This window comes from Chiloscyllium plagiosum, chromosome 29 (genome assembly GCF_004010195.1).
Source record: "Chiloscyllium plagiosum isolate BGI_BamShark_2017 chromosome 29, ASM401019v2, whole genome shotgun sequence".
Classification (NCBI taxonomy): domain Eukaryota; kingdom Metazoa; phylum Chordata; class Chondrichthyes; order Orectolobiformes; family Hemiscylliidae; genus Chiloscyllium; species Chiloscyllium plagiosum.
The window spans coordinates 36,959,927-36,985,084 of NC_057738.1; the positions used below are offsets into that span (position 1 = coordinate 36,959,927).

The window sequence follows — 25,158 nt, forward strand, 5'->3', positions numbered from 1 at the left end:
CAGCCACATTTGGAAGACTGTACACAGTTCTGGTTGCGACATTACCAAAAGGATGTGGATGCTTTGGAGAGGGTGCAGAGGAGGTTCACCAGGATGTTGCCTGGTATGGAGGCTGCCAGCTATGAGGAGAGGTTGAGTAGATTATGATTATTTTCATTGGAAAGAAGGAGGTTGAGGTGGGGACCTGATTAAGGCCTACAAACTCATGAGAGGTGCAGACAGGGTGGATGGCAAAAAACGTTTTCCCAGAGTGAAGGACTCGATTACTAGGGGTCACAAGTTCAAAGTGAGAGGGAAAAATTCTTTATGCATAGGGTGGTGGGTGCCTGTAATGCCTTGCCAGAGGAGGTGGTAGGGGTGGGAACAATAGCATAATTTAAGATGTATCTAGACAGATACGTGAATGGGCAGGGAGCAAAGGGATACAGATGCTTAGAAAATAGATGGCAGATTCAGATAGAGGATATGGATCAGCGCAGAAATAGAGGGCCTGTGCTGTAATGTTCTTTGTTCAGTCCAACATCTGCATCTCCAAATCATGAATATGTTAACAATTTCATGTACTTTACAACCTGAAAAGTTCTTATCTAAATACCTATACCTACTTGCTTCTGACAACTTGTATCAAAATAAAACACAATTCTATAGCAATATATCACTCTCTTGAATAGGAAATAAAAATTAGACTTTTTTTTTAATGCAAGCTGAAGACCTGAAATTCCTTAGGTCAAAATTTTTCAACGTACTACTTCAGGTCGAGTGCAATTTTCAGAGGAAACTGGAACCTACAAAGTTCCCACATGTGTTGGCTTTCTTGGAAATCACAGTAGCTTGGGTAGATATTCCTTTGAATCTTTATTTTGGGAGGAACAAGACAGCACTGGCCATTGTGGTACAAGTAAAAGATTGGAGTGAAAACCAATACAATCAAAATGGCCAAAACACTTTTACAGATAGAAACGGTGACATCAGCAGACTGCAACAGGGCAGGCCATAGGAAGCATGTGCGCATGAGCTAATGATGTCACTGCAATCTGTGTGCAGTGATGTCATTATCGGCACATTCATTGCTGACCGGGGGGCAGGGAGCCAAGGTGCCTGTTTTGTTCATTAGTTCTTATTTAAAAGCTATTTTGAAATCTGAAGACCTTTTCTAAACACACCTGTTTTGAAGTGCCATCTTCGAGACTGGCTACTCCTCTCTGTTTTTAAACCAGTGACGCAGTTGTCTCTTTGTGCATGAATGCTCAATTCTCACAAATCATACAAGTCACAGCCATAAATCAAAGTGAAGTTAAAAGTATTATGTTGAAGAGAATTTGATGATAACCAGGGAGGGGGACATTTCCTATGAGGTGATCAATGTTGGCATTTGTACTGCCCAAGAATACAAATGTGTTAAAAGAGTAAGGGAGTAGTTTTCAGTTTTAATCTTGGATGATTACCTTGAAAGGTGGTGTCTTACCCATTGCAGAAGCTGCCTGATTATCCTCTCATTGATTTAAAAATTGTCCCCTACACTCAGGTCCTGAATGGAAATTTGTCTTCTTGTAAATTTAATCCTGATGAAGGGCTTTTGCCCGAAACGTCAATTTTTCTGTTCCTCTGATGCTGCCTGACCTGCTGTGCTTTTCCAGCACCACACTCTTGACTATTAAGTATAAAGTAAAACTTATCAAGTAAATAGTATCCTTGGTTCATAATTCATCATGCCAATGCCAGCTAACACATTAAACCATAAGTTTTGATCTGAAATGAAGGATGGCAGTGAGCTGCTAACATTTTTACCATATTAATGGTCTTTTGCACTTGATTATTTTACGTGTACCTTAGTTTTAATAAAAGATAGACAGTAACTAGCTTTAAAATAAGTAACTAAAAATATTCATAATTGTAAAACTAGAATCAATTTTTAATGCTTGCTCATTTGTTTCAGTTGCAGTTAACACTACATGACATGGGGGAAACATTAAATGGTATACAAGAACTTACAGGAAGGTTTTGGTAAAAGTCATATAAGGATTTGGTCGCACTTTTAAAAATTGTCTGCTGTTCTATTTTAAACAATTTATTGTATATTTTCCACAAGACACTGAACACACACATTCTGTAAAATGGTCTGCTCTTTTATTGCTGAGAAACGATAAATGCTGTTGAAGCTTTCCATCTTACAGTTACCAGGTCAGACACAAAAATACAAAATTTAAAAGGGATTGGCAACTCATACTACATGAGAAACAGGATGCTAATTTTTGGCAAGTGAACTCTCAGTGATTGAAGCATTGCCTCCCTAATGGCATTGTGGGTGTCCCTACATCACAGGACTCTGGCAGTTCAAAAAGGCAGCTCACCACCACCTTCTCAAAGGCAGCCAGGGATGTGCGCTAAGTGTTGGCTCAGCCCGCGAATGAATTTAAAAAAATGAGACTTGCCATCAGAAGTCCTTTAGAAGGCCGAACTGTTATTGAAATTTTAAACAGTAAGCTCTGAGTGTGCCAAAAATTATGCTGACAACCTATTTAAAATTGTCAATGAGGCTCACAATTTGACTGATCTAAATGAATGTGGACCATAAGCTGCTCTCTTCTTATAAAAAGACAGTAATGATGAGTTTAACTTGCGGGCAACCAACCTAGAAGGCGGAGACTTCATGGTAAACTCAGTCTGTACACAAGTTGAACCTATACGAATGGCATCATTCTGCATCACAAGCAAGCCATCCAGCCAACAGATGTAACGGATCCTTTACATGTACTAGAAGCTACTACATATGTTCATACTCAGGATCCGGTCTTCTGCAAAAAGAAGGAATTTGTTAAAGCATTGCGCCATTTCAATTAGACAAAAACTTGGGGAGCAGCTGTTCCCTGCTGCATTCCCCATGGCAATGTCTTGACCAATAAGCATCAACATGTCTTTTTTTGAAATTTAGACAAAATCTTTGGGTACATTCTCCATGGCTGTGCCTTGACAACCAATTTCTGGATTAGTGGTGCTGGAAGAGCACAGCAATTCAGGCAGCATCCGAGGACAGGCAAAATCGACGTTTCGGGCAAAAGCCCTTCATCAAGAATAAAGGCAGAGAGCCTGAAGCATGGAGAGATAAGCTAGAGGAGGGGGGGGGTGGGGAGAGAGTAGCATAGAGTACAATAGGTAGGTGGGGAAGGAGATGAAGGTGATAGGTCAGGGAAGAGAGGGTGGAGTGGATAGGTGGAAAAGGAGCTGGGCAGGTCGGACAAGTCCGGACAGGTCGAGTTACTGGAGGTTAGAAACTAGGATGAGGTGGGGGAAGGGGAAATGAGGAAACTGTTGAAATCCACATTGATGCCCTGGGGTTGAAGTGTTCCGAGGCAGAAGATGAGGCGTTCTTCCTCCAGGCATCTGGTGGTGAAGGAGCGGCGGTGGAGGAGGCCCAGCACCTCCATACCCTCAGCAGAGTGGGAGGGGGAGTTGAAATGTTGAGCCACGGGGCGATTTGGTTGATTGGTGCGGGTGTCCCGGAGATGTTCCCTAAAGCGCTCTGCTAGGAGGCGCCCAGTCCCCCCAATGTTCTTTGCGGAAGGCGGAGAGGGGTGGGGAGGGAAATATATCCCTGGTGGTGGGGTCTGTTTGGAGGTGGCGGAAATGTCGGCGGATGATTTGGTTTATGCGAAGGTTGGTAGGGTGGAAGGTGAGCACCAGGGGCGTTCTGTCCTTGTTGCGGTTGGAGAGGTTGGGGTATCCGTTGCTCCCGATGCGGTCAATCTTGCCAACAACATCCGCAAAAGTGGCTCTTTCATTCTTTTGCGGATGTTGTTGGCAAGATTGACATTTATTTCCCATCCTTATGTCCCGGTGCAAAGGGCAGGAATAGGTCTTTATGAAACCAGCAAACAAAATGTGGCCTTTTTTGTTTCCATTTTCATGTGAAATAAGAGAAATAATCTGTTATGATCTGAAGTAAAAATCCAAGACACATTGTTTTTATGTTAAAAATGAACAGTCACATGCTGAATGTTCAGTTGGGATCCTATAAATTGAAACTTAATGCTGTGTAAATTCTGAGTAAGAGTAGTTTGCAAAGGTCCTTTGAATTTGTTTCTAAGCAACAGTTCTGAATGCCATTCCAGTGATTAATCAATGTACATAGGATCACATGCACTGCTGTCCAAGTGCAAAGTTTTGCTTTGGTTCATAGTGATATAGTTCTTGCAACAGCTTTAAAATTTGTAACTGTTTTAGAATAATGAAAGGGATCTTTATACGTTTATTTTGTGTTTTTTTCTGTTTTATCTCCTCTTTCCTTTGCAACATCAAATTGTCCTTCATGAGGAGATTATTTACCAGCGAGAGTGCAGTCCCTCATTTGTGATTCCTTGGAGATGTTAATGTTTAGTAGCTAGTGATCAATTGATCACCTCCCTATAAGTATTAAGAAGCTGTAAACCACTGCTAGAATTTGAATTCCTAATTTTAATGTCATATAAATATTGCATAATCACTACGAACAGCCTTTCTTACATGTTTTCAGTCTTGAAAAATAACACTAAAGTGTAATAGTTTTTTTTGCAAAAATCATGACAGTTTAAAAAGTACTTCTTAAGTATTATAGTTATGTAGGGGACCCATCACATAGGAGAAAATCTGGGAGCAATTTGCAAATCGAAGAGGACGAATGAATTGGAGATGAAGAAAAATTAAGGCAAAGAAATTGAAAACACAATGATAGAAGAGTGTTTTAGATAGTTCAAAGATAAAGAGGGAAGTAGCAAGGTCAAATGAGACAGCTCCAAATAGCATGGTTGTATAATCGAAAAGCTCAGCCTCAACTGGCAAATTGTTGAGTGCTTAGAGCTCCACCTGCTTTTCTTACATCAGAAGTACAGTATATCTGCAGATTTCAAAAGTTATATGTTGGCCATGCATGGCATAGGAGCCAATACTTAGAGTGGTACAAACTGTATTGGGAATAGACAACACCATTTCTATTTAATTTTAACCAGGCATGTAACATACAAACTTGAATTTATACAGATTAACAGCTGAAGTGTGATCGGCAAAAAATAAGTCTTAAAACATATCAGCGTACAAGTGTTAGATTTCTGACTAGGCTATGCTTGGGCGTGTGCACTAGCAGTGATATCTCGTAAATGTAGTTAAACACAGTGAAAAATATCTAATAATAAAACAAATGTAATCAAAGACTATATCAGGTAAGAGAAATAAAATGGTAAATAAAATGTAAATGAAGTTTTAAGTTTTAAAAAACACACAAGCACAGTCAGAATTAATACGTGGAAAGCATGCAGTCAGCAATCGTCATTGGAGTGTTGGTGTTAGGTAAACAGCAATACTTCCAATTATAGAGCTTGAATTTTCTTCCTGTGTTTTTGCTTCTATTATTTGAATTTCCTCAGAACTGACTTGCAGTTAAGTTCAGACTACAGATCATAGCTCTTTATAAAATCTTGCCCTCTCCCTTCCCCACATTTTGTTTAGATTCCAGTTTAAAATTGTTTATTTGTTGCTCCAGTTTGCAGGCCATCTCATTAGATTCAAAATTGTAAAATGATGTATGAAGTGGAGCGCAGGCATGGGATTAAATAGTAATCCATTCAGTTGCAATTGATTGTCCAATTCAGAAAGATTGTTGTTTTTACTTGACCAGATCTGTAATTTTTACAACAACCATATCAGAATAACATGCATTTATATAGCACCTAGAATATAGAAAAACATCCCAAGTTCCTTCATGGATGTGTAATTAGACAAAAAAACCCTCCAACACAAAGAATTATACATCAGGAAAGAACAAAGAGGTAAGTCCCAAGGCAGGGAAGATTGGTAGAGTATTACAGGGTTCTGTGGGGAAGGGAATAGCTGTCGCTTAGATACTAGAATGCTGAAGACATGGTTGTCAATGTTACACTAGACATCAGAAGAACAGAGACCGTCTTGGGGAAATGTGGGGTGAGAAGGGGTTATAGTGACATGGAATGACTAACCATTGAAGGTATTCAGACTTCAAAATGAGATTTTGAATTGAAAGCATTGAGGAAATGAGAGTCACTACAGGGTGACAGCACACAGGTGATGACTTGGGATCCTATGGATATCCATCCAAGACCCCAACATTCCTTCCAAGTGAAGCAGTACTTTACCTGTACTTCATTCAATCTAGTCTACTGTATTCACTGTTCCCAATGTGTTCTTCTGTACACTGGGGAAATGAAACCCAGACTGGGTGACCTATGTTCTGTCTGCAACAAAGACCCTGAGTTTCCAGTTGTCACTTCAATACACCACCTTGTTCTCTGGTCAACATCATTGTCTCAGGCTTGCTGCAGTGCTCCAATGAAGCTCAATGAAAGCCGGAAGAACAGCACCTCATTTTCCACTTAGGAACTCAGCAGCTTTCTGGATTTAATATGGAGTTCAACAATTTTAGAGCTTGAATCCATGTCCTTACTCCAACCCCAATACACCAGGCCTTGTCATCACGTAGGCTGCTTCCATACACAACTGATTGTCAGCTCCCATTCGCAGCTATTTATTCCCCCAGACTGACCTTTAACCACTCCTTTGTTTGTCCTACTGTTTTTCTTTTTCTTTGGGCTCGATCTTCGCTTATTGTTTACTCACCCCCACTCCCCCTTCCCATCTTCTACACAAGTATCAACCTTCTCCTAGCTACTATGAATTCTGAAGAAGGGTCACTGGATCCAAAATGTTAATTCTGATTTTGCTCCACAGATGCTGCCAGACCTACTGACTTTTTCCAGCAATTTCTGTTTTCTTTTCTAATTTCTAGCATCTATAGTTCTTCTGATTTTTTGCTGTTTCAAATACGCTTGACTACCTTCATTAGCAGCGCAGCTCAAGAAGTGTCATCTTCACCAGGACAGTGATGTAACTGAATGGATCATAGAAGTACTACAGAACTCCTCTCAACTTTCATCGCATTGATTATAATGAGATTCAAATTAGACCAGTTTAGAACTGGTGGAAAATCCACTCGGCCAGTTTCCAGAAAAACAATGCAAGTGAAAATGACCTCTCCAACATATATCCTAACAGTTTTCCATGCCTTTTCTGTGTTTCCTAGAAGACACTTTAGCCTAAAGTTTCAATAACATGAGTAACATTGCTTCTTTTATTGAAGAATTAAATGTGGCTACCTCTAATCCACAGGAGATTTATACATATTTCTTGAGTCAACACATTTTAATTCTAATCAGGAGTATATATACCCAGCAGATATATGGCCCATCCATACATGTAACCAATGATGTCAAGCCAACCCTTGTTTTTTCTCTCTCAGGTAAGCTTTCTTTTAACACATTATTCAAGATTCAGATAGATTAGATTACGTACAGTGTGGAAACAGGTCCTTCGGCCCAACAAGTCCACACCGACCCGCCGAAGCGCAACCCACCCATACCCTACATTTACCCCTTACCTAACACGACGGGCAATTTAGCATGGCCAATTCACCTGACCTGCACATCTTTGGACTGTGGGAGGAAACCGGAGCACCCGGAGGAAACCCACGCAGACACGGGGAGAATGTGCAAACTCCACACAGTCAGTCGCCTGAGGTGGGAATTGAACCCGGGTCTCTGGCGCTGTGAGGCAGCAGTGCTAACCACTGTGCCACCGTGCCGCCCACCAATTGATTTCATTTCAATGAGAAAGAAAGACAAGCTGTTAATCCACACATTATCTGACAGAAACGCTGAGGTAATCAAACTGATGAGAAAAGTAGAAGATGGTGCACCTGTACAAACAGCAAAAGAAATAATTGCTGAAAGGCTAGTCGTTCACTGCTTTATTTTCCTGATCCTTCTCAACATTAGAATGCTGATTAGGCAGTGAACCCCTTGTACACACAGCAAAAAATACATGCACCACTTAATACTGTAAACATCCCAGGCAACAACATAGATCTATAATCCAAAATAAATAAGATAGAACCAAAGAGGGAGCTAATGGTACATGGTTAGCTCATAGCGAACACACGCGTGGTTATCCCCACTGCTCGGTGGGATTGGCCACCATTGTAGAGTGAAACTGGTTTGAAGGAATGTCCCTGTATTTCAAGAAGAGAGTGATCAGGCTGTGAAATCAAATATAGACTTTATGCTATAGAAGTGGAGGCATCAATGAAAGCATGTCATAATGCTTCTTGCATTAAATGATGCTTTGAACCATTCTGTAGTACTTTTCCCCGCATGATAATCATATAACAGGTATCCCCCAGCAAATACTGTGCATGTTCTTGAGAAACATTGAATGGATAAAATGGGTGAGTGTCCAAGAATCTGTGAATGATCTAAAGCAGTTACAACCATGTGTTTGGTGGCTGTGTGTAGAATTGAAAAATGCCACTTGAAGAAGCCTTTCCTGGTCGTAAATGTCTGTATTAAGAAATCTTCTGTTACAAACTCTGTAGTTTTGACTGCTATCCCTCTGTATAGTAGCTGCTATGCTTCAATACAGGTGCCTTCACAATGCCTTTCCAGGAAACCCTGATCTCCTTTGCTCCTGGATTTACTTTGATGTGTGAAATTAAGACAAATGCAGATTTAGTATGAGGAAAGCTCAATCACACCACAAAAATTTGAAGGTGCATTTTAAAGATGGAAAACATATGATAATGGATTCCATTATAGTTCCTTGCTCAGAAAAACACTTCTTCTGCATGATCCTTGCTTGGAAGGTACTGCCAAAGATTGAAGAAATCTAATCTTTTCGAGAAATGTTATCATCAAGATTGCCAGATCTTTGTACCATTAGGGTATCTGGAGATAGCAAAGGCTGTACAGCATATGGAACTGAGCATGGGTTAAAATATCATCATGGCAGATGGTAAAAGTTGAATTAAAAATGGAATACAAACCTAGCCTAATGGTGACTGTGGAGCCACTATCAATTATCATAAAAACCTATCGGGTCCACTGGTGTCCTTCAGGGAGGGTTCTTGTGGTAGAGTGATAGTGCCCCTGTCTTTTGGCCAGAGGGTCTGGGTTCAAATCCAACGTGCTTTAGAGGTGTGTCCTAATATATGTGGACAGCTTGTTTAACATAATTATTTCTCCCATGGGAGATCATGGCATAATAGTCATGTTAAGGGCTCTACCTCAGGACCAAAAGGTATGGATTCAAGTCCCATCTGCTTCAGATAGATCTAAACAGGTTGATTAAAAATACCTATAAAAAAAACCTGTCTACCAAGTCAATAAAAGGTTTTTGATACTTCAGCCTGTGCACATTATGGCAAGGTAGAAAATAAGCAAACTGATTGTCATTAATGTATTGAGAATATTCCTGCACAACAGCTAGACTGTAGGTGGTGCCTTGAGTGTAGAAAAATATCCCTAGGTGTTTTGCAGGGGTGTAATCATAAATAAATAGATCACAAATCAAAAGCAGGAGGTATTGGAGGGGTGAGCCAAAAGCTTGGTTGAAGAATTGGGTTTCAACATTTTCAGGGAGTTGCAAAGTCAGAGATGTTTGCAAAGGGAATGCCCGTGTGTGGATCACATAAAGATGAGGATCCTTTACTATGATGTCATCAATTAATCTCTCCCCATTACCCAATGTCAAATCCAGATAGCCTGCTCCCTGGTTGGTGCTGAAGTGTATTTGTAGATAGAATATATGGCAACAACTTTGTGCCAGTGATTGAGGGAGTGGTAGTTAAGATGGTGAAAAGAGTGTAGATCAAAATTATCAGGAATCTTTGCAGATGAATTACTGGATTCTTGTCCTTGCTGTTGACGAATACTGGCTTTGATCTTCAAATGCGAATCTAATTCCTATGTTGAAATCCCTTTATGGCCTTGCCCCCTCCCTACTTGGGTAATCTTCAACTTAGATTCAACTTCAACTTGGCACTGGAGATAGTGGATCCATTGGTTACAATATTCCAAAATTCCCTGGATATGGGAAAGTCTCCAGTGATTGGAAAATAACTAATGAAATGCCTTATTCAAAAAGGGAGGGAGGCAAAATGTGGGAAGATATGGACCAGTTAGTTTAACATCTGTTGCTGGGAAAGTGTTAGAATCAATAATCAAGGGAGCAATATCAGGACATTTTGAAAATCAAAATATTATCCGTCAGAGTCAGCACAGTTTTATGAAGGATAAATCATGTTTGACTAATTTGCTAGAGTTCTTCAAAGGTGTAACAAGCAAAGTAGATAATGGGGATCCAGATGTAATATATCTGGACTTCTGGAAAGTGTTTGATAAGGTGCCACACGAAAGATTAATTCACAGGGTTGGATCATATGGGATTAGCAGTAATTTATTAGCTTGGATAGATAACTGGCTGATGGACAGAAGACAGAGAGTCAGGATTTTTTTTCTCTGGAAGGCAAGATGTAAATAGTGGGCTGCCATAGGGTTCAGTCCTTGGACCCCAGCTATTTACAATCTATATTAATAACCTGGATACAGGGATAGAAGGCAGTTTAGCTAAATTTGCGGCCAACACAAAAATAGGCGGGATAGTAAATTGCAATGAGGAAATAAGAACCTTACAAATGGATATAGATAGGTTAGGAGAGTAGGCCAAAATGTGGCAGATGGAACTTTACGTGGATAAGTGAAAGATCATGCATTTGGGTTGACAAAATAGAAAGGCAACCTATTCTCTTAATGGGGAGAGACATTGGGATGCTCCGGTGCAGAGGGATCTAGGTGTGCTTGTTCATGTGTCCCACAAAGCTAGCATGCAGGTACAGCAGATAATTAAAAAAAACTAATGGAATGCGGGCTTTTATAGCTAAAGAAATAGAATATAAAGGTAAGGACATATTGTTGCAAATATACAAAGCATTGGTGAGACTGCACCTGGAGTATTGTACACAGTTTTGATCCCCTTATTTGAGGAAAGATGTAGTGGCATTGGAGGCAGTTCAGAGGAGGTTCATGAGATTGATCCCAGAGAAGAGGGATTTGTCGTATGAAGAGAGTTTGAACAGTTTGGGCCTATACTTTCTGGAATTTAGAATAATGATGGGAGATCAAATTGAGATATTAGAGATGAAAAAGGTATGGATAAAATAGACATGGAATGAATGCTTCCTCTTATGGGGCATTCTAGGAAGAGAGATCATAGTCTTAGGATAAGAGGTAGTAAATTTAAAGCAGATTTGAGGAAAAACTACTTCTCCCAAAGAGTTGTGAATCTGTGAAATTTGTTGCCCCAAAGTGTGGTGGATGCTAGGACAGTGAGTAAAGTTAAGGAGGTGTTGGACAGATTTTTAATTGGTAATATGTTGAAGGATTATGGAGAACGTGCAGGAAAATGGGGGTGAGGAGCATATCAGTCATGATCTAATGGCAGACCAGTCTCGATGGGCTGAATGGCCTAATTCTGCTCCATATCTTAATGAACCTATGAGCTATACCAAGGCTTTTGTGATAAAAGCTCCCAAACCTGTGTACTCTACTTGGAAAGACAAGGGCAGCAGGCACACTGGCACTCAACACCTGCACATTCTCCCAACGTCAGCCACTAGCCTGACTTGGAACTATATCACTGTTACTTCACCATTACTGAGTCAAAAGCCGAGAACTTAACAGAACTGTAGAACGATCTTCTGAACATAGAATCATAGAGGTGTACAGCACACAAACTGGTCCTTTGGTCCAACTCGTCCATGCCGACCAGATATTCTAAATTAATCTAGTCCCATTTGCCATACTTGGGCCGTATCCCTCTAAACCCTTCCTATTCATGTACCCAACTCGATGCCTTTTAAATGTTGCAATTGTACCAGCCTGGTAGCTCATTCCATTCATGCACCACCCTCTGCGTGAACAAGTTGTCCCTTAGGTCCCTTTTATATCTTTCCCCTCTCACCCTAAACCTTTGTGGGCGGCACGGTAGCACAGTGGTTAGCACTGCTGCCTCACAGCGCCAGAGACCCGGATTCAACTCCTGCCTCAGGTGACTCTCTGTGTGGAGTTTGCACATTCTCCCCGTGTCTGCGTGGGTTTCCTTCGGGTGCTCCGGTTTCCTCCCACAATCCAAAAGTGTGCAGGTTAGGTGAATTGGCCATGCTAAATTGCCCGTAGTGTTAGGTGAAGGGGTAAATGTAGGAGTATGGGTCTGGGTGGTATACGCTTCAGCGGGTCGCTGTGGACTTGTTGGGCCGAAGGGCCTGTTTCCACACTGTAAGTAATCTAATCTAATCTAATCTATGCCCTCTAGTTCTGGATTCTCCCATCCCAGGGAAAGGACTTTGTCTACTTACCCTATCCATGCCCCTCATGATTTTATAAACCTTTATAAGGTCGCCCCTTAGCCTCCAATGCTCCAGGGAAAACATCCCCAGCCTATTCCGCCTCTCCCGATAGCTCAAGTCCTCCAATCCTGACAAATCCTTGTAAATCTTTTCTGAACACTTTCAACTTTCACAACATCCTTCCTATAGGAAGGAGACCAGAATATTCCAAAAGTGGCCTAAGCAATGTCCTGTATAGCCGCAATATGCTCTCCCAACTCCTATACTCAGTACTCTGACCAATAAAGGAAAGCATACTAAGCGCCTGTTTCCCTATTCCATATACCAAGAAGCTGACTTACCACATTTGCATTTGGGGATGGATAGTAGATGCAAGGCTTATGTACAATATTCATATTTTGTTAATTAGTTTTTAAAAACCTTCAGTAATTCAGGAAGTAAGACTGAAAGCTATTCATATATTGATGGAGATGCTTATCTTAAATTCATTTCGGAGCTAAGATTAGCCAAATATTAATGCTGATTCAATGAGAATGTTGGCATTTTTGATGCTAACAAGCCAGTTGTTTTGGTCCTAGCTGCAATATATAAACAACTACTTATTCCTTTCAAGCAAGGAATTTCTCATAAAAGAGGCTCTTGAACTGTTGTGCTTTCAGCTTCCTTGATATCTATTTGTATATTGGGAAGAAAGCATTTAGATTTAGGAAAGTATCATTATTGAGCCACACTGGGAGAAATTATAGAATAGAATTTAATAAGAAAAGAGCGTATTGAGCAGAAAACCTAACTGAAATAAAGGAGAGAGGGTGAGAGACCTTGTTATAGCAAGATTGTTGAATATGGAATACGATGTCTGCCAACAGCAAGCGATAGAATAGTTCTGTTGCGGAAGGCCATCTCTCTCAATTCCGAGAATGGGGTAGAAGATGTTACTGGTGAGCACATGCTCTAAAACATTGTACCCTCCAACTTAAGGTGGCAAAATAGTGGAAGTGCCTATTTTCACTGAGACTACTCTTGGTTGGAGAACATTATTTGATGTTCTAAAAGACTGCTTGTAAGGGATGCAATAAGAAAATATTTAGACTGGATGATAGTATCTAACCCTTGCAATGTTTATCCCTGAGTGAGACTGAAGCAGGGTAAGCATTCTATCAGATTTCCAGAGATTAAATGGCTGACAGAATCCTTTGAAGTCATCTGTCAGACAGCTTCATCCCTCGGTAGCTGAGCAGTAATGTTATGGAAAAATTGGTAATCTGCCATCCAGTCGGATTGCCAGATTAGACAATAAAGTAAATAGAATAGTCAGTCAATAATAATGATTACTCAAAAGAGATTTAATCACCAAAATTCAATGGACCAGAGCTGTTTATTTAATTTGATGGTGCAGAAGATTTACTTTTAATATCAAGGAACCTCACAACACAGCAGTTCAAGGGTCTGCTTTATTAGAAATGCCTTGCTTGAGTGGAATAAATATTTGTTTATATATTGTAGATAGGACCAAAACAACTGGCTTGCTAACATTGAAAATGTCAACTATCTGGCTAATCTTTCCTCTAAATTAATTTAAAAACAAGCACTTGCAGGACAGAAGGAGGGAATTGATGAGAAGAAAATCTTTAAAAACTGCAGCATGCAGTTGAATTTGTCAAATGAACACGAAATATGAACAGTTAGACAATTTCAAATCTTTGTTTTTGTCAGAAGACAGGACTTACATGACTTACTTACAGCAAAGCTTTTGAAGGGTTTTCATAAAAGATACCTGATCAATGAAAATATTTTTCCCAATAACATTGAGTTTATTTTCATTATATATAACAAAAGAATTAAAGTTAATTTGTGTAACATAAATTTCTCCTGGCATAGTTATGGATTATGAATTGTGGATCACTGTTTCTGAAGTGATTATTCTATTTAAATATTTAATTGTACTTTTTGGTAGTATCAGAAAATTGAAACAATGCAGAAAATAGAACTTCAGAATTTTTCTGCTGCTGATTATCATGGGTGACTGGGGTTCAACCAACATTCTTCTCAAAAGGATGGAAGCAAAGTACTTGAATAGTTTGAAGGCGGAGGTAGATAAATTCTTGATAAGCAGGGGAAAGAAAGGTTATTGGGGCAGGTAGGAATATGAAGTAATAAGATCAGTGACAATCTTGTTCAATGGCACAGCAATCTCGAGTGACCTACTCCTGTCCTGATTTGTTTGATCATATGTTATTCTCTTTTTAAAAACAGTGTCACTCAAGTTAAAAATTTATTTACACAATGTTGTCAGCTTAACACTGTCATTAACACAGCTTCGAAGTGAACGCCTTGTTCACTTCTATGGAAAAAAAATGTGTTGCCATTTTTCTAATTTAAAAATGAAATTCAATCAGATTATTCCAGTAGACAAGGTCTTGAGTGCATGGTCTGGTGTAATATTGAGTATTATTGGATTGGTGACACCTAAAAGACCCAGTACAACCCATGGATAAAACCAACGTCGCTTCACTTGGATGTCACCACTGATTATGTTACCTAGCCAGGTAATGGAACATCTGGATATCAAACCTACAGCTCAGCGAGCAAATCTACACCCTAAACCTCATGCTCCCATGAGGAGATTGAACAGTTCATCAACTTCATGAACATCTTCCACCCTGACCTCAAGTTCACTTGGACCATCTCAGACACCTCCCTCCCCTTCCTGGACCACAACATCTCCATTCTCGGTGACCGGCTCAACATGGTCATCTACTTTAAACCTACCGATTCCTACAGCTACCTGGACCATATCTCCTCCCACCTCTCCTCCAATAAAAAGGCTACCCCTTACTCCCATATCCTCCGCCTCCACTGTTCAGCTCCCAGAAGGAGCAGTTCTGCTCCAGAACATCCTAGATGGTCTCCTACTTTAAGGACTGCAACTTCCCCTCCTACGTGGTCACCAATGTCCTCCAGCGCAACTTCTCCACTTCCCGTACCTCACCCCTCCAACTGCAACAAGGATAGAATCCTCGGTCCTCACCTTCCACCCCACCAATCTCCAGACACAGTGCATCATCCTCTGCCATTTCTGCCACCTACAAACAGACCTCACCACCAGAGATATAGTTCTCTCCCACCCCTATCAGCGCTCCTCCGAGACTATTCCCTCCGTGACTCCCTCGTTAAGTACATGCCCCTCATCAACCCACCTTCCACTCCCGGCACCTTGCCTTGCCGCCGCAAGAGGTGTAAAACCTGCGCCCACACCTCCCCTTCACCTCCATCTAAGGCCCCAAAGTATCCTTCCACATCTGGCAGAGATTTTACTGCATATCCAAACATCTCATCTAGTGTGTCCATTGCTCTCGATGTGGTCTCCTCTACATTGGAGAAACCGGATGCCAACTCACGGAAAGTTTCAGGGAACATCTCTGGGACACACACACACCAAACAACTCCACTGCCCTCCACCAAGGACATGCAAGTCCTGGACTTCCTCCACTGCCAGATCCTAGCCTTGAGGAAGAATGCCTCATCTTCCACCTTGGGAACCTCCAACTACATGATATCAAATAGGGAATTTAATCTAATCTAATCTAACATCGATTTCACCAGTTTCCTCATCTCCCCTCCCCCCACCTCATCCCAGATACAAACCTCCAACTCGGCTCTGCTCTCTTGAACTGTCCCACCTGTCCATCTTCGTTCCCACCTATCCGCTCTACCCTCCACACCAACCTATCACCATCATCCCCCATCTGTATCCACCTATCGCCTTGCCAGCTACCTTCCCCTCAGCCCCACCCAACCATTTATCTCTCAGCCCCCTTCCCTCCTCCACCCCACCATTCCTGATGAAGGGCTTATGCCCAAAATGTCGATTCTCCTGCTCCTCCAATGCTGCCTGACCTGACCTGCTGTGCTTTTCCAGCACCACACTTTTCGATTCTGATCTCCAGCATTTGCAGTCCTCTTTTTTTCATAATATTGAGTATTGCAAAACAAGAGGGTCCCAAGTGCAGTCTGTAATCATCACTTGGTTGCTGTTCTCAACTGAGACGGGCAAGGAATTAGTGCAGTTGACTTTTGTATCCTGGACTGGGAAGAGGAGAGCTCTATATTTACAGCTGATAAAGTCTCTGTGATTGTTGGTTGAAGACTGGATCAAGCACTGCTGATTAGAATAGAAACCCAAAAGAAAAACATGTATCACATTGAACTGTTTCATGCAATATGTGCCTGTCATTGAACAGAAAATAGGTCATTTGACCTTTTGTATTCATGCTGACCCTTTGTATGCAACTCATCGAGGTCCCCTGCCCCATAGTTTTCTCATAACCCCACAACTGAATCTGAATCCCATTCTAGATTCTAATCATTTACATGAAGGATAAAGTCAAAAATCACACAACACCAGATTATACCCAATAGGTTTATTTCAAATAAAGCTGCTGGATTAGAACCTGGTGTCATGTGATTTTATTAACATTTTATTTTGAAAAATGTTTCCTTTACAAAATTATAAAATTGCAAAAATATAACAATTTAAAATTATAACAACATTACAATGAACTACTCTACTCTACAAAAATCAAAACTACATTCACTACAAAGCAATAAATAAATACCGCCATTCAGTGCAACCACATCGAAGCTCCCAACCTTCGGGAGCATTAATTATTACACCCGTACTTATTCAGGATTCTTCCTCCAATGGCACAAGGCTCACTAAACCTCATCATCATGGCTAAACAAATGCCCTAATTAAAATGGCAGACAAGTCTGCATCCAGATAATTCAAAAAAGGTTGCCATGTTTTATTAAAAAAGTTCCATTTTATGGTGCACCGTGTTGGTGAGGAAATCCAAAGGCATGTGTTCCATAATTAACTTAAGCCACGCCAACAGGGCCGGAGGATACTCAGACACCCAGTTCATCAAAATGTTCTTCCTCGCACCGTAAGTGAGAATGCTAAATAGCTTTTTTCCATGTGCATCTAAGGAAGACTGGGTCTACCTTCACTTCAGTCCCCAGGACCCTCTCTATTACTTCTGTCACAGCATTCCAGTACCTATGAAGCTTGTGGCATGACCACAAACTATGAGTGAGGATAACTATTTTGCGTTTGGGGCACAGTGGCGATGCTCCCTTTTTGAATTTCGTAAGATGATCTGGGGCCAGATGAACTTGATTAAGAACCTTCAACTGCATGGCGTGTGTTCTGTTACAGATTGAGATCTTCCTCATATTCTCCCAAATGTCCTCCTATGTCTCTGAGGGCATCTCCACTCCCAACTCTTGCTCCCAGATCTCACAAAGTCGCTCAATATCATTCGAGGCACCGCACCCCAATAGGTGGTAGAGAGCACTAAGCGAGAGTGCGCTTGTGGCATGAAGCACTCTCCTCTCTGTGTCAGACCTATAGGGGTTGGTCAAAAGTGTAGATTTTTTTTGGATGAAATCCCTAACCTGAAAGTAACAAAAAAGATCTCTGCTTGGCAATCCATACTGCAGCTCATTTGGTCAAAGGACATCATGACCTCCACTTCAAACAGGTCTCCCAAACAGGAGACTCCCCTAGTTGCACACAGTTTGAATCCAGGATCCATGATCCCTAGTTGAAATCCCGGCGTACCATCTATAGAGGTAAGAAAGGAGGTTTTAGATAAACTGCACTCACTCTGTTGCATTGCTCTCTCCATACTTTGACCATATTAATAATGATTGGATTCTGACAGTATTCCATAACTGTCCACTTCCATAAAGAACAAACTAGTAAGGGGCACTTTGCCTGGGAGGCCTCAATTTCCAACCATATTGATCACAAACCACTCATTCATAAAGGACAGACGGGAGCTTAATTGGTATCTCTTAATTTCCAGAAAGTCTACTCCCCCCAACCCTTGGGATAACTGCAATTTGGCAAGCTTAATGAGGGACCATCTATGACGCCAAATAAAAGAACTAAGCCAACCAGTGAGTCTCCGCAATGTTTGCTTGGGAACGATCAGGGAGAGTATTTGCATGGGATCTAACAGATGGGCAAGGACATTCATTTTCATAAGGGCTATTTGACCTAACCAAGAGATTGGAAGGGCCTCCCATCTTTGAAGGACTTGTCTAAACTTGTCAAGCAAGTAAGCAAAGTTAGCCTTAAATAATTGATCAAAGGTAGGAGTCCACACCGACCCTCTGAAGAGCAACCCCACCAGACCCATTTCCCTCTGACTAATGCACCTAATGCTACGGGCAATTTAGCATGGCCAATTCACTTGATCTGCATATCTTTTGGACTGTGGGAGGAAACCGGAGCACCCACGCAGACACGGAGAACGTGCAAACTCCACACAGACAGTCGCCCGAGGCTGGAATCGAACCTGGGACCCTGGTGCTGTGAGGCAGCAGTGCTAACCACTGAGCCACCGTGCCGCCCCCAGGTATGCCCTTAAGAACCCCCACGGGCATAGCCTTCAACTTTGCAAAATTGATTTTATATTAAAAAAATAGCCAAATAAATTTTAGCATTGTATTAAATGGGGTACAGAAACTGCTAGATTTGGTAAGAAAAGGAGAACATCATCTGCATATAATGTAATCTTATGTGCCCTTGATCCCACTTCCGGGGCAGCTATGTTAGGGTCCTGACAGATCACCTCTGTCAGTGGCTCAATCACCAATGTAAACAGTAGTGGTGAAAGGGGACAACCTTGCTGACTGCCCCTACCAATACTGAAATTACAGGATCTTACACCATTGGTGAGAACTGCAGCCGGAGGGTCACTATACACGACCTCCACCATTTTGACAAAGACCTCACACAGACCAAACCGTTCCAGAGTATAAAAAGATATGGCCACTCCACCTGATTGAATGCTTTCTCTGCATCTAAAGAGATTACCAAACCCTGAACACTTGGACCATATTCAGTATTCTTCTAATATTATTGGAGGACCTACTGCCCTTTATAAAACCCGTCTGGTCCTCCTTAACAATATAGAGCAACATCTTCTCCAATCGGAATGCAAATGTCTTGGGTAAAATTTTAAAGTCCGAATTTAACAGTACAATGGGCCTAAACAAAGCACAGTCCTCCGGGATCTTCCCTTTCTTGAGAATTAGAGAGATGTTAGTCTCTCTGAGGGATGGTGGGATGCAATCATGACTATATGAATAGTTTTATATGTCCTGCCTCGGCCCTGACAGGATATTTATAAATTCTTTGTAGAATTCACTTGGGAGACCATCGGGGCTGGGTGCCTTCCCACTTTGGAGCTGTCTTACTGCCTCCTGTATCTCTCACCCTGTTAAGGGTGTGTTAAGAAGAGGTACCTGTTCCAAGGTCAAACCTGGAAAGTCCAGGTTCTTTAAAAAGTCTCCTCGCAGTGTTCCAACTGATGTAGCTCTGAGTAAAAACTCCAAAATGCCACATTGATCCTTTTAGAGTCACACATAAGAATCTCAGTGCCTTTTCTAATTAATGTAATGGATTGGAGGGTGCTCTTTTTTTTCTGAAAATGTGTTGCTGGAAAAGCGCAGCAGGTCAGGAAGAAGTGCTTATGCTCGAAACGTCGATTCTCCTGTTCCTTGGATGCTGCCTGACTTGCTGCGCTTTTCCAGCAACACATTTTCAGCTCTGATCTCCAGCATCTGCAGTCCTCACTTTCTCCGCGCTTTTTTTCTAGCCAGATATGCCAGCTATTTGCCTGGCCTATTGTCGTGCTCAAACAGCCTTTGTTTCGTGAAAGAGACTTTTCTCTTCGCTGTCGAAGTGAGGATGAAATTCAAAGCAACCCAGAGAGCTGTGACTCGCTGCAATTTAGTTACTGACAGCCTATTAAAATATGCTGTCTCGGCTGCCTTCAACCTTGCCTCGAGCAGACGTTGTTGCTCTCCCTTCTGTCACTGCCGGCAAGCCGAATAAGAGATAACTATCCCACTAGCATAGGCCTTAGCAATCTCCCAGTGTATAGATGAGTTACTAGCCGTACTTGAATTGATAGCTTTAAATTCACTCGAGAAGTACTCAACCAACTTACTGTCCTTGAGAATGAAAGGATCCATTTACCAATGCCAGGAACCGGTTCCATTGCCCTAAATCTCAACCTCCAAATACACTTCCGCATGATCGGAAATGGCTATGTTTCCAATTTTACAGGACATCACCAAATCCAGAAAAACCAAGGGTGCTAGAAAAAGGTCAATCCTGGTATGACACTTGTGTGGATTAGAGAAAAAAGTGAAGTCCCAGCCCGTAAGGTGGAGACATCTCCAAACATCCACCACCCCCAATTCCACACATAAGTCAACCAGTTGCTTGGATTGCAGAGAGGTATTTTGGGGACCTTTGGGCATTCTATCCATTATGGGGTCCATGAGGTGATTTCCCTCTATGATAGTGTGTCATGTTCCAAAGGCAATCAACCTAGAAATTGCATCAGTCAGAAATATGAGGGGGTGTGCAGGGGGACAGTAAACATTTAGGATGAGATACTCTTCACCATGTATTAAAGCTTTAAGAATTGTCAACCGCCCATATTCATCTTTAACTTGATCTAATAACTTAAATAGAAGACTCTTCTGGACAAGTATGGCAATTGCCCTGCTCTTAGACAAAAGAAAACCCAATCAAACCTGTTGTAACTTTACATGCTCCTTTTCATCAAGATGGGTTTCTTGCAACATGGCAATATCAACCCTCTCCTTCCTGAGACTCGAAAGTACTTTTTTTCTCTTGATTCGCAAGTGACTCCTTTTAATATTGCAGGTGCACCATTTAAGGAGATACTTGGCCATATCCCTCTATAACAACTCTTGAACCCCCAAGAGAAAGAGCCCTATTCACAAAGCGCCACATGTAAATAAATGGAGATTCATAGACTAAAAAATACACACATTAAAAGTACATTAACAAAACTTGCAAAAACTACCTCTACTAAAAATCAACAAACTAAACTAATTACAACATACAAAAAACACTTGATGGGAAACTCAATCCCTGCCCACAGGGGCACTTACACTACTTGCATGCACCTCCATAATTCCTTGTAGCTCAAGCCAAGCCCCAAATTCAGGCAAAGGATAGGTATTATGGACAAAGAAACTACAAGTAGGCACTTCACCCATCCTCAACCATTGACCTCAATTATCACTAAACAAAACCAACAACACTTTCTGTAATAAAATAATAAAGCAAAAAAAGAGAAGTACACGAGGTAGAGAGAAAAAGGGGAAAGAAAAGAGAACCCATTATTGTCCATGTTCTTTGGACCATCCAGTCTATTTCAAAATGTCCAAAAGTTATTTGCTTTTTCTGGGGAGTCAAATACATGCACGGACCCTTCATTATTAAAATGGAGGACTGCCAGGTACCTGATGGAATATTGAATATCCAGGTCCTTCAGTCTCCTCCTTGCAGATCACGGCGGCAGAGAAGTCCTGAAAAAACACAATCTTTGATCCTTTATAAATCATGACCTGAGGAACCTTACCCAGTGATCTGGAGGCTTCCATTACCTTTTGTTTGTCCCGAATGGACTGGACTCACACTAGGTCTGAACCGGGCCTGCACATCACCGGCCGGTAAAGTCTCTCAATCTGCACTTGGTCCGCTTCGGCCTCCCTGACCAGAAATCACAGTAGCCATTCTTCGAAAAAAACTGGTTGGCTGCTCACCTTCCCCTCGCTCTTGCAGCCTGACCACCTGGATATTTTTTGTTCTCGATTCTCGAGGTCACTGACCTGCTTCTCCAAGGCTTAGATACATCCCACCAAGGACTTGATCGCAGTCTCTGACATCGCAGTTCGCTGCTCGACCTCCTCCACTCGCATCCCAAGACTCTGTGGCTCCTGCTCATGCTTCCTGCAGCATGGCTGAGAAAGGTTGCAGCCTGGCTTGAGTCTCTTCAATCGATGCCTCAATCTTCTCCCGGAGTTGCGCGAACCCCATAGCCAGGCCTTGTTGAGTATGTGAGTTCATCAGGATTTTAGGGGAGGCCGCAATGAGGCTGCAGGCCTGTCCGATGCTGCAGGGGAGTGTCCTGCCTGTTGTGATTTTTTCTGTCCTTTGCCTCTGGTCATCTTCACTTACCAAAACAAAACAGTATGTAGCAATTCTACTAATATTAAGTATCAATTTTCTTCAAACTACAGTAGTGCCTCGACTTACAAACTTAATCTGTTCCGGGACCCGGTTCACGAACCGAAAAGTTCGCGAACTGAATCAATTTTTCCCATTGCTCGGAAAGGGTAAGAATGCTTGTTGGCTGTTCACAGCGCACGTGCCAAAGATGAACTAAATGAGATCACGCGGGGCCCGAGAGCTTTTGTGTTCAACAAGCGCGTAGCAAAGCAGAACAATGAAACCACGTGGTCGCACACGGGCTTTTTGCGTTCGTACCTTTGTTCGTACCTTGAATTTCATACGTACCTTGAAGCAAAATTTTACGTACAACCCTGTTCGTAAACCGATTTGTTCGTGAACAGGGTCGTTCGTATGTCGAGGTGCTACTGTAGTTTATTTGGGGAGGATAAAAACACCACTTCCCCTGAGTTATGGTGCAGAGTTCAGCAAAGCAGACCTGTTAGATCGCTGCCATTTCATCATTGATTTTTGAGTTTGTCCACCCAAGTCCAACACCAGCACCCGGGTTCAATTCCCGCCTCAGGCGACTGACTGTGTGGAGTTTGCACGTTCTCCCCGTGTCTGCGTGGGTTTCCTCCGGGTGCTCCGGTTTCCTCCCACAGTCCAAAGATGTGCAGGTCAGGTGAATTGGCCATGCTAAATTGCCCGTAGTGTTAGGTAAGGGGTACATGTAGGGGTATGGGTGGGTTGCGCTTTGGCGGGTCGGTGTGGACTTGTTGGGCCGAAGGGCCTGTTTCCACACTGTGAGTAATCTAAACCTCCACATCATGGATGACGGCAAATTAAATTGAATGCAGAGAACTATGGAGTGGTTCATTTCAGCAGAAAGAATGAGGAGAGTCTCGGTTTCCTCCAGGTGCTCTGGTTTCTTCCCACAGTCCAAAGCTGTGCAGGTTAAGTGAATTGGCTAAACTAATAAAAGTTGTTTGATCAGTCACTGTTGCTTCTTCTGTTAAACACTCTAAATTTATGCCCCTTGCTTCTGGATCCTACAGCCAATGGGAACAGCTTCTCCCAATCTATTCTTCTGAACCCTTTTTCATTTGACATACCTGTATCAAATAATCTCTTCTTTTCTCCAGGGAATACAGCCCCAGTTTCTCCAATGTATTAATATAACTGGAGTTCTTCATCCATGGAACCTGCTGTCAATTTTCTTTTAACACTCACTAATGCCTTCAAATCTTTTCTAAAGTGTGGTGCTCAGGATACAAACTCCAGTCATAGCTGAACCAGTGTTTTGCATAGCTTTATCATAATTTCTTTGCTTCTGTATTCTACACTTCTGTTATAAAAACCAAGAAGTTTTACGCTTTATTAACCTCTCAACCTACCCTTCTAACTTGAATGATTTGTGCACATATGCTCCCAGGTTTGTCTGCTCCTCCAACCCTTTTGGAATTATATCCTTTAGAATCATAGAATCCCTACAGTGTGGAAGCAAGCCATTTGGCCCATTGAGTCCACATCAACCCTCAAAGAGCAGCCCACCTAGACCCATGCCCCTGTATCCCTGTACAGGGTTATCCCTGTAACCCTGCACTTGCCATGGATAATCCACCTAGACTGCACATCAGTGGACACAGTGGCAATTTAGGTAAAAACAATGACTGCAGATGCTGGAAACCTGATTCTGGATTAGTGGTGCTGGAAGAGCTATTTAGCAAGGCCAATCCACGTAACCTGCACATCTTTGGACTGTGGGAGGAAACCAGAACACCCGGAGGAAACTGGGTCTCTCCACATTCTTTATACCAAAATGAATCACTTCATATAGTCGGTTCTGTTATAACGTGTGTTTCTTCAACGTGAATTGGCTTTTAACACGATTGAAGAATTTAGACTGTTATTTGTACAGTGCGAACTTTCCTTACCTGTATTGGCTTTAACACAATTCTGGCTTTATTAGTTTATATGGAGCGACTATTGCACAATTTTTTTGTAACCCAAGTTAGCACAAGAACAGAACTGTAGTGTTATATCAGAACCAACTGTATTTCTCTGCATTAGATTTGATTTGTCTTGTCCTTCATTCTTCAACAACACCTGATGCAGGTGTTAGCCCCTTTGTGTACAGATGCAAGTAAAGAGTTTAACAATTTTTATGGAAGCTGATGTTGTGGACTGCAGTCATGGACACCAGCACTTTGGAACATCTTCAACAAAGACAATAATTAATTTAATTCAATGAGGAGCTGGGAGATGCAGCAGTGCTCCTCCCCACCCCAGAATTTTTTTAAAAACCTGCCAGTACAGCTCAAGACATTGAGACGTGAATCTCAAAATCAGGTGAACCTCAGACGTTACCATAAACGCTCTCACCCAACCACCTCTGAAAACACAAGAAGAGCGATCCCTGAACTCTGAACCATAATGTATATTGTGATTTGACTGGAAAAATCTCTCTTGCGCTAATGGTATGTTTTTATGAGCATCCACTGTTAATTCCCGGCTATTTTTGGTACATTGACACATGGAGGATTCATGATACGAATCTCTTTACTGAAATGTTATCAAGCTGAACTGTGCATTTACCACAATGTAACAGTCCACAGAAAAGCCATTTTTATTTTACTAACCTCTTCTTGTTGATACAATAACAGCATCCCATCATCAATAACATTATTTTAGGAAAACTGTTCCTTTGAGGAGTACTGCACAATTAATCCACAATGTATGAGGAGAAACGGCTTCATGACCGTAGAATTAAATGCACATGCAAGACAAAGCATGGCAATCTTCTGTGGAATACTGATAGCACTCATTTCTCAAACAATTCCTCAACTTGAAT

At 41.7% G+C, this 25,158-nt stretch overlaps 1 protein-coding gene across 21 annotated transcripts in view; it reads left to right on the forward strand.

The window, feature by feature from the left end:
• The window catches only part of ulk4 (unc-51 like kinase 4), a 497,483-nt gene that overhangs the window by 277,118 nt on the left and 195,207 nt on the right, over positions 1-25,158 (forward strand). The gene's annotated exons all lie outside the window — the stretch shown is intronic.